At 49.2% G+C, this 16,990-nt stretch overlaps 1 protein-coding gene across 3 annotated transcripts in view; it reads right to left on the bottom strand.

Moving 5' to 3' along the window:
* Positions 1–16,742, bottom strand: part of SIPA1L1 (signal induced proliferation associated 1 like 1) — a 463,818-nt gene extending 447,076 nt beyond the window's left edge. For all 3 annotated transcript variants that reach the window (XM_073895440.1, XM_073895444.1, XM_073895465.1), the window contains exon 1: positions 16,625–16,742. The gene's annotated coding sequence lies outside the window, so the exon portion shown is untranslated. The remainder of the gene's footprint in view (positions 1–16,624) is intronic.
* Positions 16,743–16,990: the final 248 nt, after the last annotated feature.

The raw sequence follows: 16,990 nt of genomic DNA, 5'->3' as shown, positions 1-16,990 counted from the left end.
GCTGCCCTTCTTGTTCTAAGTTGTCACCTAATCTTCACTCAGGGTGTGTGTGTGTGTGTGTGTGTGTGTGTGTGTGTGTGTGTGTGTGTGTACGAGAGTCACTCCCCTTTCCTTCTGTATTCTGTGCATCCCTCTCTTTGGGCAACTCTCAACTCGTCTGCTAGTTCTCTGTTTTCAGTCCATCCCCCTGGACACAGCGGGCTCAAAGGCAGCGGCCAGATAATGTCAGCCATGGATGGACCTGGAGGGCAGTATACGAACTGAAATAAGTCAGACAAAGAAAAACAAATACTGTATGATCTCACTTGTATGTGTAATCTAAAAAGCTGAACTCACAGAAACAGACAGTAGAATGGTCGTTGTTAGGGAAAGAAATGGGGAGATGTTGGTCAAAGGGTACAAACTTCCAGTTACCAGAGGAAAAAGTTCTGGGGATCTAATATACAGCATGGTGACTGTAGTTAATACTGTGCTGTATACTTGACAGTTGCTGAAAGTAGATCTTAAATGTTCTCACCACACACACACACACACACACAGAAATTATGTGAGGTGATGGATGTGTTAGCTTCCCTTACTGTGGTGGTTATTATGCAACATATATATATATAGAAAAATCATCATATTGTACAGCTTAAAGTTACATGTCAATTATAACTCAATAAAGCTAGGGGGAAAACCCCAAAAATCAAAATTAAGAGAGAATGTCCAGACTGGAAGCAAATAGAGACACACCTTACAAGCTGTCTCCCTGACAAGTTTTCCGCAGCAGAATCCCCCTATCTGTGACACTCAGACTTCACAGAGCATACATCTCTCTCCAATACAATGTGCTTTGGACCAAGATTTATATAGAAAATTTTATTTGTACATCCCATAAATTCAATATAACGTTTTAAACAAACTGGTATGTGTGTGAGATGGGGAGAGTTCTCTAGTTACTTTCCAAATATAATTGGAAGAATATCAGAATCACATGCAGATGTTGTGAAAAGCACTCAGTGTCAACAAAGGGATAGTCAGATATTGATGATACTCGGGTCACATGACTACACACATGCAAATATCTGTGAAAAGTCATATTCACTCTTTGGTCATGAGGAAGCAACCTTCGGTGCAACTGACATGCTAATTTGTTACCCATATTGACATTGTTCTGTATTTTAGGAAATTGGTTGGTAGTGATGAATTGATAGGAGAGGAGCTGCCGTAACATTTCACTCAGTGTCTGGTTTTGAGGAAAGTTCCTGATGGTAAATGAGAATTGGTTGGTAGTGATGAATTGATAGGAGAGGAGCTGCTGTAACATTTCACTCAGTGTCTGGTTTTGAGGAAAGTTCCTGATGGTAAATGAGAAATGCTTGTATTCACAACCAGGAGTACAAAGGATTAACATCGAGAAAATATATCAAATAGCTCGTTCAAATGTGAAGGGAAAAACAACCACTAGAGAATGGGTAAAGAGTGGAAATGGACAACTCACAACAGAAAAAAATGTGAAATTAGACAATAAACGCAAGCAATACTCAACCTCACGGATAAAGAAGGAAACACATTAAATACAATAAAATAATGAACTACCACTTTTAAAATTTATCGTATCAACCAAAAAAAGAAAAAGTTTGATAATATTAAGAGTTGTTGAGGATGTAGGAAATCGGGCTCTTTTCCATTGCTGATGGCTGTGTGTGTTGAAGGCATTTTTTTTCAGATTTTATTTATTTATCTGAGAGAGACAGAGATAGTGACAGAGATAGAGCATGAGCAGGGAGGAGAAGGAGAAGCAGGCTCTCCACTGAGCGGGGAGCCCGATTCGGGACTTGATCCCAGGAACCCAGGATCATGACCTGAGCCGAAGGCAGATGCTTAACCAACTGAGCCACCCAGGCATCCTGATGAAAGCATTTTTTAAGGCAAATTGGCAATGTCTTTTAAAGCTGTCATGTACACATGCTCTACTTTAACAATTCTAGAAAATTGTTACTCAGAAATACACGTGTGCACAAATATACGTGTCTGTATGAGGATAATCATCGGGGCATTATTTATAGGAGCAAACAATTTTGAAAATATCCAAAAGTACACCAACAATGTAAAGATATTACGGCATGAAATGCTGCACAGTTGTTAGAAAGAGCAGGACAGACTTATATGTACTGAAGTGGAAAGGTCGCTGAGACGTATGAAGTGAACAGAGAAAGTTGCAGAGCAATATGCATAATATTCCATGTTTGTGTGTATGTCTCTCCCTATATAAATATAAATAAATAAATGGAGAGAGAGAGACACACAAATACGTAAGAAAATGGACTGAACTGTTGAGAGTAGTTACCTCTGGGAAAGAAGTCATCCTAGGAGGAGGTGGTGATGTGTTCTCATTCACTAAACGTTTCAGTTTCTTTTCTGTGTCACGCTCCTCTCTGTAGGAAGATATATTCCCATGCTGTTGACCTTAGGAATGGCTATATGACTTGCTTTAGTCAGAGAAGTGATGTTGGTCACTTTTGTGCTGAGTTCTGGAAGTCAGGGCACCATTTGCCCTGTCCTTTTCTTTCTGCCACAGGATTGACAATGCTCCAGATAGTTAGGTTTTTCCATCAGCTTTGGTTCTGGAGTGAAGAAGGCAAGAAACACGGCTGCAGGGGACTCAGAGAAAACATGCAGTGTGAATAAGAAATATGCTCTTGTGGCTACAGGCCACTGAGATTCGGGGATGGTTGTTACTATAGTATAATGTGACCTATTCTGACTGATACAAAAAGAGGAAGACTTCTACAGGTTTTTCTCTGTGTGTTTCTCTATTGTCTGAGCATTAAATATGTGTCTGTGTGTGTATATATATATTCATGTATTACTTGTATAAGAAACCAGTTTTAAAAAATTGACATCTTAGCAAAATGACTTACAAATGACTACATGTCAAGGACCTATGGGACTGTTGACAAATAAAAATTGCAAAGTTCAATCCTGGGATTCCAAGGGCAATGTTGAAGCGCCTGCCTGAGACTGGCAGGCCGATACACCATGTGAAACGTGGTAGTTGGACATGTAAGAATTCTTCTTGTGTACTTTGGTGGGGGAGATCAGGGCAGTAAACAGCTACCCACTCAACCACAGGGTCAAAAGCATCCCAATAAACGGTGAGACCACAGTGATTGCTTTTTTTTTTTTTAAGATTGATTTACTTTAGAGAGCGAGAAAGAAAGAGTGCATGAGTGGAGGGAGGGCCAGAGGGAGAGGGAGAGAATCTCAAGCCGACTCCATGCTGAGCACGGAGTTCAACTGCAGGGTTCAACTGCAGGACCCTAAGACCATGACCTGAGCTGAAATCAAGAGTTGGCCACTTAACCAACTGAGCCACTCAGGCGCCGCACAGTGATTATTTTTATAGCTATTGAAAGACACTGTTCTTCAGCAGTAAAGAGAGAGTTACAATTATTGCTGACTCACAGGTGTCTGAATATGTCTGTTTCTTTGGATGTGTCCTGAACACAAAGAATCTGACAACACTGATCCAGAAAAGTCATTGCTTGTAGACGCTTATTTCCTAGTGGCTGCTGTCCCTTTCCAGACTCTCCACACTCACTCAGAGACTGAGCCCCTCCTCTCGGTAGGTACTCTAATTGCAGTCAGCAGTACGGGTACCATCTTTGCTCTCAAACTCACAGCCAAGCTGTGGCAGATCCATTACAAATCTACACCCAGAGGCAGGGCTAACAATAACAGCAGTAGTAACTCTTTCTCAAGGGAGTGGTAGTTTCCAAGCACAGTGCCAGGTATACAATTTCTAAGTCTCAAAAAAGATCCTGCAAGCCAAGTATAACTACCCCTACTTTTTCAGATGAGAAAATGGAAGTTGAGAGAAATTAAGAAATCCTCTTCAGTTCTGACACGCAGTAGATAGGGGTCAGTCTCAAGGTCTTTTTGTTGTCGACAGCAAGTCACCTCCTCTTAAAGGGAGGTATTAATGATAGCTCAGGGCAGGGGGTGGCTAAGCTTCGGATCCGAGCTTTAACATTCCGAGTACTGTGCAGAGATCCAGCCTCTTGCTTCTCCTGGCCTCAGAGAGCAAGGCAGAGCCCTGGTTAGTGGCCAGCCCAGCAATCTGACTTAGGTTAGTTACGGTCAGCATTCCTCCCATTTCTGCCTGTACCCCCTCCTTCTTCTAGTGCTGGAAGTAAACATCTTATTTGCTTGAGGCATGAGGGTGGGGGTGAGGGAAGTCTTCACAATAGCTCTGCTATTGTGCAAAGGATTCTGGAAGAGGCAGATCTAGTTGTGGTGACACTGGGGACCCCAAGGTCCAACCCCTCAAGTCCCTTCTGTGATTGAGGTTAGGGAATTGGTCACAGCTATTTGCCCTCAGCTCGGTACCCTGTTTAACATTCTTCCTGGTTAAGCACTCAGCACAGAGAAATGCCCTAAGAAATCTCACTCAGGTCTGTTCTCAGTTACTTAAGGAAGTTTAACCTGACTGAGGCTATGGCAAGGCTCCCAGTCCCACAACCGCTTTCACATGGGGCTCATTTTCCCACTCAGCTGGAGGGTAGAGACCAGTAAGTGGAGAAGGTTTCACCAGAAGAGCCTAAAAGAGCCTGAAAGACCCCGAACAAGAGGCCTTGGGGATGGTCTCCTTTCCCGGGCTCAGCTCTGGGGCTGAGGGCGCTGGGCTCGGTTGCCCTTGTGTCCACGATTCGACAGGGCCCCCTGAACACCCAGAATAGAGCCAGGAGATGCTTAGCCAGATGAGAGAAATTCTAGACAACCTACAGGAGAGTGGTTCAGCTCCAGACTGTGCACGGAAGTAAAGGAAAAAGACTTGGCCCTGGGGTCAAGCACAGTGCTGAAAGGAGAACAGGAGCTAAGTGTTGAATGAATAAAAACACAAACAAATAAGGTGTACAGGGAAGGACATGCTCATTGGAAAACTCTATATACTGGATGTTTTCACAGTCTTTGGAGGGCCTGCTTTCTAGAAGGCTCATATTGAGGTAAATTCATGTGACCTTCGGTATTGTCTTAGTCAGTTCAGACTGCTATAACAAAATACCACAGTCTGACATTTATTTCTCACAGTTCTGGAGGTTGGAGTCCAAGATCAAGGTGTGGGCTAAGTCAGTCCCTTGTGAGAGCCCTCTTCCTGACTTGCAGATGGCCGCCTTCTCCCTGTGCCTTCACATGAGGGAGGTAAAGAGCTCTGGCCTCTCCACCTCTTCTTATAAAGAGGCCAGTCCCACTGTGGGAGCCTCACCCTCATGACCTTATGTAAACCTAATCACCTCCTGAAGGACCCCTCTTCCAAATACCATCACAATGCAGGTTAGCCATTCTCGTGGAACATAAACATTCAGTCCATAACAGTAGTGTATTAAGATTACATGTTTGGGGGATCTGCTTTTGTACAGAAGTTTGATCACTGAGGTCGAAGGAATTCTAAGACAGCCCCCAAGATTTTTGTCCCCACAATGTGCGTGTCCTGTATAATCTCCTTCCTGGAGATGGGTGGGCCTGACCTAATCAGATGAGCTCCTTAAAAGAGAGTCTAGAGGTCCCAGTTGGAAGAAGGCAGAGAGACTGGAAGCATGAGAAAGATTTTGCTGGGGCCTTGAAGGAACTAACAGCTATGTTGTGAGAGAGCCTGTGGAAGGAGACACATGGTGAGATGTGGGAGACTTCTAGGTCCTGAGGGCAGTGCCCAGAGATAGCCAACAAAAAATGGGAACCTCAGTCCTACAACCAAAGGCAACTAAATTCTGCCCAAAGCTATGTGAGTGCAGAAGAGGACCCCATGCTTCAGATGTGGTTCCTCCTAGCTGACACCTGGATTTCAGCCTCCTGAGACCCGGAGCAGAGAACACAGCCACACCATGACAGGGTTTCTGATCGACAGACCTGAATGATCATAAATCTGCACTGTCTCAAACCAATAAAGTTTACCGTAATTTGTTACACAGCATAGAAAACTAATACAATCTCCTTTCTGCAACAGATCCGTCCACACCGCTGGGTCTCTTTGTCTTAAAAACAGCTTCTATTTGGTTGTTGATTACATTTCCCCCTTATATGAATAAACCACCTCCTTTCCATTTTCGTTTCTACTGGTTCCTTCGGGAATTTACGTAGTAATTAAGATCTGCTGTACACACGCTGTTATTTTTAACACTATTTAACACAGAAAGCTCTATTACCTCCTTCCCAACCTCTACAAAGCATTTCCAGGGCACGCATCTCTGTGAGGCTGCTGTCTTCCTCCTTCTCAACCAGTGTTGGGGGCCCCCAAAGATGAACATTGTGTTTATTACATAACAGTGAGACAGAAGCCCAAACAACCAGCTGCTGGGCTTTTAAATATAGCCGCAGTCTCTTCTGGGCTTGAAGAGCCACTTCAAATGCCTCCTAATTTCAGCAAGTTTCTGGTCTATAGAATAAAAAGTCTAAAAATGGCTCTGAACGTATTTAAGTGTACTCGCAGCCCCCCCCCCCCCCCCCCCGGCAGCTCCGCTGCCGCACACGGGCGAGCCGGGCCCTCGAGGCTCTTGGGCTTTGCGGGCAGCCTCTCAAGGACTGTTGCCCGGGTGTGAGATGCCGTCAGGGGAGAAAACGGGGAAGGCACGGATGTGGAGCCTTTCCAGACTGGCACCACAGTCACGTGACGCAGTGGCAGAGTCTGCCCTCCCTCGGTTCCCTGTTCTCATTGGCCGGACCATTAGCGGTTGTATTCATGCAGAGGACTTTTCGCTGCATTGAGAACCCCCTCGATCTGGTTTCAGAGGAGGCAATGTCCCGGTTGGGGCAATCCATTGAGTAAAGTCTGTGCGGCTTCCTTGGACCACCCCAAGTTGGTTTTATTCTCAGGCACCAACTCCCCCCTTCAGTGCCCCTCACCCCCTGGCTTCACCCCGAATCTCTGGGTTTAGCCTGCGGGAAAAGAGTGCCTCTTTCCTCACTTCCAGACACCTCCTGGGCTGAGTGGCTGGGCTCCTCTCAAATCCACAGTGTGGCCGGGGAGACGGCCCCCACCGTTTGGCCGGGACGGGGGCACGTGTCCACTTTTAGAGCAGGAGCATGACGACACAAGCGCTGCGAGTCAGGGAAGGGTGCGTCCCCAGCAGAAAATCCGCGTGCTGTTACCAGAAGAGGGTGGGATGGATGTTGGGTGGGCCAGAGCACCCGAGGCCCTCCAGCCACCTGCCCTATTCTAAAGCAGGATACGATTGGGAACACTTCAGGCCTGGAGAGGCAATGGGGACCAAAGGATCTCTGCCCCCTCTATGCTTCCACTGAGCCACCCAGAATCCTAGGCGTTTATCCGTCCATGTATATGCACCTCACCCAGCTCACCAGCCCACAAGTAGTATCAAGGTATACATTTATAGCACATTTTTTTCTCTGCCTGGGCGCTCCAATTTCCTCGCACCCTCAAGGTGGTAGGAATTTCTGTGCCCCTGAACTAGATGCAAAAGAAAAGTACCGATTTGTTTTGCCCAATGTTATTTATATTGGGATCTATTTTAAAACCACTCTAATATAGAACAGTACACTTTAAAATGTATCTTAGTGGGATTATCTATTTGATTAATGATACTTAACTCATTTTTATATTTAACCTAAGGAATGTGATTGATCCATTTATGTATTAAACTTGTATTTATTGAATATTGAGTAAGTGTTGGGATCCAAGGGAAACAAAGATATTCGACACTTCTCCTCCTCCAAAAGTTTACAATCTAGTAGATAAAATAAGTGCACAGCACAAAAATAGGAAATACGGTTCTATGTTAGAATCCATCTGTTTCTTTAAAAAGACAGCTTACCCTATGTTCACCTAACTCGTAGCTTGAGGGGTTTAACTGAAATTAGGGAAGGTTCTGCTCAAGTATTGATATAAAAAAGGCCACTGGGCAGCTCTGAATTCCAGGAAATATTCTGGAAGTTGGGGAGAAATAGTGTTGAAAGGAAGCCTTTTGCTTCAAAATGAAGAATCTCTTGACCGCTCTGAAAGAAGCTATGTGAAACCCAATAAAGAAAATGACTCAATCCTTCTTGATCGTTTGGCTGTTAACAAGAGCAAGGCCTAAGAGAAAGAACAACACATCGGATTATCAATGGCACATTAACCATTTGGAGAACCTGTTGGTCAATAGATTGTGCAAAAGAACCCATTAAAGAAAATTAGTCATAAGAAGTCGGAACAGAGAGTAAAGGTGAGGGGATACGTACTGGGCCTTAACAGTGTCTGCTGAAGTCACATCATGGGTCCTAAGTTTGAACATCTCTAAGAAGGGCCCTGGTTGGCCTCTCTTTGGTCAGATGACTCTCTTGGACTGGTTAACTGGGGCCCAGGGGAAAGGTTATGTCGTACTAAAGAGCTGATGAGTCTCTAGAAGCCATGCTTGGGTGGGGAAGTAACTGTGCAGAGGGTACACCACCTGGGGATAGGGTAGGGGTGAGGGTGGAGAAGAGCTGGGCAGATAAAATCATGGGTCTGGCCTGCCGGAAGTTAGCTGGGGATATATCAGTAGCTCAACTTCCATTTCCTGCCACTTAGCATTGAGTTACTCTTGCTGCTTCTAGGGCTCAAATATTAAGCCTTCACTCTAAAGCACAAGCCAAGGATGAGGTAACAAATCCCTGCCTGGACTGCTGAAGCTGGGTAACATCTTCAGCCCCGTACCACGTGAGTCCCTACTTGTATAGCCTGCCCCAGTCACTCAGTCTTTCTCGAACTGGGCCCCTTAGGTGCTGGGGTCCTTACCCTGCACCTGGTGTTTGCCTCAAGCTTCGCCATGCCCTGGCGGGCATCCCTGACGCTTCCCGGATCCCACGGCTGCCCCCTTCAGGCTGCAGTTCATGGAGGCCTGCTTACCGCTCCACAAAGGCTGCCTTCAAGACAAAACTCCGTGTGAAGGTTTTGCAGAGCTCTGATGGAGGAGTGAAATAAGAGACTGAGGGAGTCAGTGTTCCTGGAGGCAGTCAGCACCAAAACGTTCTGAGAGAGCTGGGTGACACCAAAAGACCATCTGGGGACTTCTTACTTTTGTCCTGACTTCCTCTCCTCTCCATACTCCTGGCATAGGGAATTTGAGCTGGCTGGAGTGGGTGAGCGTGGTGAAACATGGGGAAAAAAAAAAAAAAAAATCAAGTCAAGACTTGACAGCCTCAAACCCCAGAATAACAAAATCTTACTGTGGATCCAGCTGTAGGTATTTGGTTAGTTTAGGAGACTGCTTGAAAGCTACATGCAATGTACAAATCACATGGCAAGCAACAGTCTGCCCTCCAGCGCTTTCCATCTTCCTGGAGGCAACCCTTCAGAAACCGCACGGGGGTCTTTGCCACCTCCCGCCCTTTTTAGGGGACCATAGGGTGAAAAGAGGCCATGAGCCAAGCCTGCCAGTAGACCAGCAGTGCCGCTTACTTCTTAGGCCAGCAAAACCCCCTCTGAAGTTGTAAAAAGACAGCCTAACATCTGTACAGTTTCCAGAATTCCCAGGAACGACCTCTGAGGCAGAGGCCACAGCCCATGTGTCAGACCAGAATGCTAACATGGCAGCATCAGAAAGGTTTCTCCTACTCTCTAGGGGGTGGAGAAATGGTCAAAACATCTAGTTTTTAAAACTCCAGGAATATGAGGAGGCATCAATCTCTAATCCCTGGTCTTGAGAAAAAACATCACTAGACTTTTTTTTTTTTTTTAATGCTAACTCTCAAAAGGAAGGGGGTGGCCGAGATAGTGCTAAAGCCCCAGACATTTCTTTGTTCTTTCTGTCCCGAGTGTGGACAGTCAACTGCCGGGTTTTGGTGGAGGCAGTGAGGCACAGTAGGAAAAAGATGGATCTAGAAGGCAGGCAACCGGGAGGGATCCCAGCTGGGCATTTCTTAGCTGCGTGACCTTGGACAGTTTCTATGACCTTTTGAGCCTTGATTTCCCTTATCTAGAAAATGGACACACTAATAGAATCTCCCCGATGTGAAAAATTAAACGAGCTCGCAGACTCTCAGCTCATTGCTTGGCGCACAGGGGAATCTGAGGAAGACAAGTGTTTTGGGGGAGGGAGAGGGTAGAAGGTGGAACAGGGTGAAAGCAGGACCTTAGGAAGTTGTCATGACTGAGCCACACCCATGTCACAGAAAGCTCTTTGAGGTTCTGCCTTCATCAGGCTCATCCAACACCAAGCATGGGCCTCCTGGAGAGCAGGCCCTCAGGAAGTGTTTGCCACCTGGGCCTGGGCCCCGGTCAGAGGGAGAGGCTTGCAGGAGGGGAAGGCAAGCAGGCGAGAAAGGACTGGGAAGCAGGCAAGGAGGCGTGAGGCAGCGGTGGGGTGAAGGACAATACGGTGACAAAGCCTGAATGGTGGAAAGTGCCCTGTCTTTAGAGACCCCATAAAATTAATGGACTTTTGATAGAATCATTTCCAAAGTGCTTTGGAAGCCAGATGGACGCTTATGTCATTGTTTTCACTGCAAGCTTAAGTGAAAATAATGAGCCCCATTCCTGCCTGCAAGGAACGTTCTGGTTTCGCCATCATTTTTACCTTTCTCTGTCTAGCCTTGCTGAGATGGGGCCTTCCCAGATGCCCTTGTGACTTGCTACCTGCTCTGTGAGGCTGTCTGGGCAGCTGGTGCCGGGGAGGGGGGGGGGGGGTGCTTCGAGGTAGAGGGGGGCAGGGAGGAGAGCGGGGGGAGGGGAAGGGGGAGGGGGGAGGGGAGAGGGGAGGGAGGGCCCACCCCACCCACACACATCCCACCTCTCCCGGCAGACAGGCGCGAAACCCCAAAAGCGAACCAAATTCTGAGGCTCGGCGCCTGAGGGGGTAAGAGGGGGCTTTGAACTCCTGAGGAGCAATGGTTAGACATGACCATCGTTGGAGACCCAGACTGCTGCACAGATAGGTTAATGGCCGGTGTGGGGAGGAGAAAACACCAGACCCGGAGATATGGCAGGGTCCTCCCTCCTGCTTTGCATCTCACCCTCCGTTGGGCCCATTAACCTGTCTGGACCTTCGTTTCTCCCCTGCAAGCATCCCTGGCCCCACCTGTGGTTAAGATGACCTTTAGCCTGTCTTCCCAAGCTCTATGGCCCAGATTTTTACCTGGCATGGATCTCACCCTATCTGGCATGACATTTCTTTTTATCCTTTAGTTAATTGTGTATACAACTCTTGACGCAGATTATAAACTTTTCGAGGGCAGGGACTGGTGGGAAACAGTTCATAATTATCCATTTTTAATCACTCAACAAGTATTGGCCAAGCCCCCCAGGGACTGTGCTAAATGTCTAAAAAATGGAGCAGTGAGCAACTCAGATGAAAATCCCTGCTCTCAGAGTTTTCCTTCTGGTGTGGAAGGCAGATAATAATGACAAAACATAACCTAAACAAGAAAAATAAAAGCAGGGCTCCTGCATCACACAACTCCAGGGGGCGCTATTCCTACAGAATACACTGCTAATGGTGCTCCCGGGATTATGCAAGAGCAGTTGCACTGGTGATAGGCTATCCCCAGGGTCTGGCCCAATGCCTGATACGTGGTAAGCATTCTGGCAACATTTATTAAAGAGTAAGTAAAGGCGTAAATGAGTGGTCTTTCTCCATGCAGTAACATCTTTTCATATCTGACTATATCCATTTTTCTCTCCTTTCTGTGTATGCTTCTTGCATGCTCCTGCTTGAGGTTAGGCAGGGCCACGAGACTAATTCTGTTCCGTGACCAGCAGAAGTGCCAGGATTCACTTCTGGGCGGGTGCCTGGCTCTCTCCAGCTTTTTCTGCTGCTGTGGCAGTCACTTAGGTAGCTACAAGACGTGGATTCGGAACCCCTGAGCGATTCTGTGGAGAACAGATCTTCATAGGAATCATGTGCAGGCTAAGCCTTTGTTATGTTCCGTTAAGGCACAGAGACTTTGGGGTTGTTTGCTCCCTGGGTAGATCCTAATCTATTCTGACTAAATGCTCCCACCCGCTGATGAGCTCTTTCAAGTTCAGGCCCCTGGGCCAGTTATTGGGCCCAGCACAGGGGCGATCAGCAAATGCTAAAAACAAAACCTGATAGACAAAAGAGTAATGCACATTGATGAGTAAGTATTACCAGTGCTTTTTCCTTCAGCTGGAATCCCTCAGCTCTTCAGTAATGGACTCCAGTGGGCCCTGGGCCTGGCCACCTTGGCCGGCTTGTTCACTGCCAATGGGTGGGTTTCCTTCTACCCCCAAGGTCCTCTCTGCGGTGGGGGAGGTAATGCTGCCCTTTTCCACATAGGAAAAAAACACACCAGTTTCTTTCCATGGGATGCAAACAATCTGGAGGAAGGACATGATTTAGGAAAACTCTAGCCCCCCACCATGTTGAGCAATCGGGGTCTTTGCCCATCCAAGCCCCCCAGTGTGGCTCACACAAAACAGAGAGAGATCCTCACAGCTGTGCTCTGAGTATGGTCAAAGATACGGACCAAAACATTCCCTTCCTCACAGGGTCAGGAAGACACTGCTTGGATCCATTTCCTTAGACCAGGGATTATCAAACACGGCATGTATCTGTATCACCTGGAGGGCTTGTGCAAGCAGTTTGTCAGCGCTCACCTCCAGAGTTTGAGACACAGTGCATCCGGGGTGGGGTCTGAGAATTTGCATTTCTAGTAAGTTCCCACATGATGCTGCCGCTGCTGATCCATCCCTTAGACTGTGATGCTCGGTCTCTCAAAGCCAAGCTTAAGTGTGATACCTTGAGAGTAACACTATAACCTGCTACCATCCATTAACTGTAGAGGATGCATGCCTTCTTTCAGATTACCCAGATCGGGAAGACGGAAAGGTAAGTTTCAGGGAGGGGAGGGCCTGGGAAAGAATCCAGAGTGAGGGTTGCTGCCCAGAGGGGAGGGCAGACATGTATCATACAGGAAGGTCCCGGGATGAGAGCCAGAAGGAACCTGGGGCCCATCTGGGTGCAGAGGTGGCCAGGGAAAACATGTTTGAGAGCTAGTCATTGGGAAGTAAAAAGAGCACTGGACTTTGAGTCCGGAAACTTGCAGTCCTCTCCCATAGGGCCTTGCAGCTGCTGGCCGCCACCAGGGTGAGCCACTCTGGAGGCAGCGGAGGCCGATCTCTAACATCTCCCACTGGTAGAGCCCACCCAGTTTCTGGGTGGGTCAGCCCTGCCCAGGCCCCTGTGCCCAGCGCACCATCTGCACCAGGCCTGAGACCCAGCGTGGGAAACCTCCAGACAGTGCAAAGTGCTCTGCCATCTTCTTACCCGCGCTCCTGGCAGGGTTGTGCTGTGCCAAGGGTTAGCGTGGGTGGCCGTGACTCACTCAGCCTCGTGGGGAAGCAGATGCTGCCAGCGCTGCCACGGAAACAGGCTAAATCAATCCCAGTCCCCGTAGGGGGCAGAGAACAAGCTGCCTGCAGCCAGTGAGTCGGGGCCACTCTGGTTCCGTTGTGGGTGCAGCCGGGGAACCAGCAAGCACAGCCTGTACTGTGCTGGCCACGGTTCTGCCCCGGGAGCTGGGCTGGGGGCAGCGGCAACAGAAGCTGGTGCAGGGATTGGAGCATGTGACCAGGGGCAGACGGGAGGCTGTGTGTGCTGGGGGCACAGACTGTGGGATGTTTGTGCTTATTGCAGAGGGCGGGGAGATGAGACTCTCACTCTTGACTCTCTTCCTGCACTTTTTGGAAAGGTCTAACTCCTCTGAAGCTGCTCCCTTACTAGACGATGTGGAGCTGCCCTCCCTCTCAGCTGGCCAGAAATATTACCACCCCCCACCCACTGAGAAGGGGAAACTGAGGCCAGAGGTTGCAATGACCTAAGCAAAGTCCCACAGCTTTCAGAGGCAAGTCAGGCTGGGCTCCAGGTATCCTGAACACTGGATCTTCATTGTTTCCACTGGACACTGCCTCCCTAGGAAACAATTTGCTGGGCCTTGGGCAGTTTGCTTTGTCATGAATATCTGCTCTTCAAAGCAGTGGGTAGTGCCGTTAATAACACACTCTGCTTTTCCTAAGAGCAGCAGTGAGTCTCCAGCCAGCTCTCCCCACCTTCATCAGCTCCTAAGCTGGGCCAGTGAGTTTTCACCAGCTCTACCAACCAGCCAGTGGAAATCCCGAGTTTCCTGTTTGCCCAATATCCTATCATTACCGAGTTAGGAACAGAGCCAGAGCTGGGTGTCCTGCGTTTGCAGACCAGCCTCCCCCATCCCCTACATGGGGGTAGGGGGAAAGTCCTACCTGGTGATTCTCGTGCCATTTCCCCAGGTGCCCCCTTTCTATTCCCAGCGGAGGCTCACAACTGGGTGTGGTGGCACCCGCACATCTTTATGCCCAGAGGCCCCTCAGCCCCACCACAGCCACTTCCCCCTTCCCCAAGCCCCCCGCTGCGGTGGGGTGTGGCTGGGAGCAACCTTCCCCTTCCCCTTCGTGGTGGCGTAAAGGCCTTTGCCTGCCCTCCCTGTGTCTTTGATCCATCGTGTCCTTTCTCCCAATTGCTCAACTTCGGCCTTTCTGTGAGCTCCTCCTCAGTCTGTAAACATGTTTCTTTCTCTCTCAGGAGAAAGCAATGAAAGGAGCAGGTTACTCTCCTTCCGTAACCAAAGAGCTGCTTCTTAAAGTGGCCTGAGGTTGCTCTTTCCCCTTTCCTACCCCCGGAGAGCTCCAAGCGTCTCCCTGGGAAGCCCCGCTCTTCCTCCTCAGCGCTGGCTGCCCCGCCCCCTGCTGGTGTTTCCCCCTCCCGCCCCGCCCCACCCCGGCCGTGGTCACATCAACACCTGAGGTGGTCTCTGATATCCCCAACCTGTCTGGACCTCAGGGCACCAGAGGGGGCTGGGGTCCTCCCACCCTTGCCACCAGGCATCTTCTCTCCATCAGGCAGTTAGACTTGTGCTCAGCCTTCCGGACCCATCCCCTTGAGCTCCAGCCTTTGCCCTCCCTACCCACCCTGCCCCCAAACTGGGCTCTCCACCAGTCTATAGGACCCGCTAAAAAAGGGGATATCTGTTATCCCCTTCATCTCTTCCAACTTTTTCCCTACCAAAAATATTGTATCCTCCCCAAGTTAAAGGAGACAATCTCCCCTGCTTGGGAGAGAGACAGGCAGGGACTGGAGGGTGTGTAGGGTGGGGAGGAGAGCAGGGGGCTCCTGCAGGGGGTGCTGGGAGCAGGAGCCTACGGCCAACAGGGCCCTTCTGCACCGGGTCAATTCTTACGGAACGGAGCAGAATCCTAAAAAAAAGAGACCACTACAGAGTAGAAGGAGAGGGTCTCATTCTGTCTTGGAGCTGAAGGGCAGGCTTTGAAAGAGGTGGGAAAAAATGTTTCCTTTGATCATAGTCTAAGAACCACCTGGAAGGCCGGGGGGACTCGTCTCTTCCCAGCTTTGCCGGGTCAGATGTCCTGTAGGGCACCACGCCTCCCTGCCTGAGCACCTGCAGCACAACGGGCCGAATGGCCTGCCCCACCGCCGCACTCCTCTCTGTGCCACTCTGCAGGGCGGGGAGGTGGCTCCCACTGGAGTCAGCCCGCTGAGGCCCAAGGCAGAAAGGGCCTGTGCCTTCCATCAATGCACTTTGCGGACTCTGAAGCTCTCGACTCAAGGTGCCCCTGAAAATGGCAAGGCAATTCTCTGACACCAGAAACCAGGCCATCGGCTGGCTCTCCCTGGCTCTCAGAACCCAACTCCCATCCCAGGAGAAGACTTGGCCAGGCTTCTGGAAATGGCACAGAAAACCCAACACACTGAGCAGCCCCATACAGATTCTTTCCAAAGCCCCTCCGCATCCACCAAAATGCAGACTGTTACATTTCAGAGGGGACAGTCCTGCTCGCTCAGGCAGGACTACTATCAGATGACCCACAAGTGAGGCTTGACAAGTTCCCAGAGCAGAAGTTTCCCTGGGGGACTAGGAATCTATAGAAGGGACTTTGGGAAATGGAAAGGTCCTCCTGATTTTGATCTGAAATCTGCCTCCCTGTAACTTCCACCCACCTGATTCCGCTCACTGGTCCTTGGAAGAAAATGTCTCATCACGCATCGAATTGGTCTTATGGTAGGTAGCTAGAGGAGGCGAGGATGGGCCTGTTTGCCTCTTTTCTAGAATGAGAATGCCTCTGGAAGCCAAGGGAGTTGCGAAAAAGCTACAGGGGGAGCTGGAGAGAGAATGCAAGTGTCTCCACTCTTCAGGCCAGTCCTTCCATTAACCTGCGGTTCTTCATCCTTGCCAGGTTTTTCTGAGCACCTACCACACACACCTGGAATGCTGGAAGCCTAGGACCCCCTCGCCCCTTTCCAGAGAGTCCTCAGTTCCAGCTTGTCCAGTGTGTACACACACACACATACACACACAAAGATTCACAGCACATGCTCAGCCAGCAGCCGGGGTGGCTCATCTTCACCCAGGAAGGTCAGTCTGGAAAACCAGGTTTCTTCCTCACTTTCAGCTGCACACACACACCCCTCCCCCCCACCACAGGCCAACAGGCAGGAAAGGGACCATGTGGAGAAGCTGCTCTTAATCAAAGAGAAGGGCCTGAACTTGAAGAAGAAAGGCCTGGAGAAGAGTTTGGGAATGACAGCCGTCAGCGCTGGGCTTGGAAAGACGGCAGAGAGAGAGCTCGTGGGTGTGTGGGTGGGAGGGTGCTCACCGGTGCCAAGGCTGAGTCGTGTGGCAGCAGGGAAGGCGGGGAGCAGGGCCCTGAGTGGTGCCAGAGCTGCAAACCAGAACCGCCAGGCCTGGTCTCCACAAAGGCAGGTCCTAGCAACTTCCAAGCCCTTTGCCGGGCTCCACCCCCAGAGATGTGCCCTCATCCTTCTTAAAGGCACGGCGCTCCAATTCCCGTGTCCAGCTGAATATCCAGCCCGCAGCATTAGTGCTCAGTCCTCCAGGCTTCGTTTTCTCTCCCTTGGGTGGCAACATTGACTCTACCAAATCCTTTAGGCAAGAGAGACCCAGGCTCTATGCTCTGCAGCTTGTGGATGCAAGAACTGACATCTTCTGTCATGGACCAAAT

This window comes from Callorhinus ursinus, unplaced genomic scaffold (genome assembly GCF_003265705.2).
Source record: "Callorhinus ursinus isolate GAN/ISIS: 27379988/994484 unplaced genomic scaffold, GSC_fseal_2.0 scaffold8, whole genome shotgun sequence".
Taxonomy (NCBI): domain Eukaryota; kingdom Metazoa; phylum Chordata; class Mammalia; order Carnivora; family Otariidae; genus Callorhinus; species Callorhinus ursinus.
The sequence above is the reverse complement of the archived record's forward strand: the minus strand, read 5'-3'. Positions and strand labels throughout refer to the sequence as shown.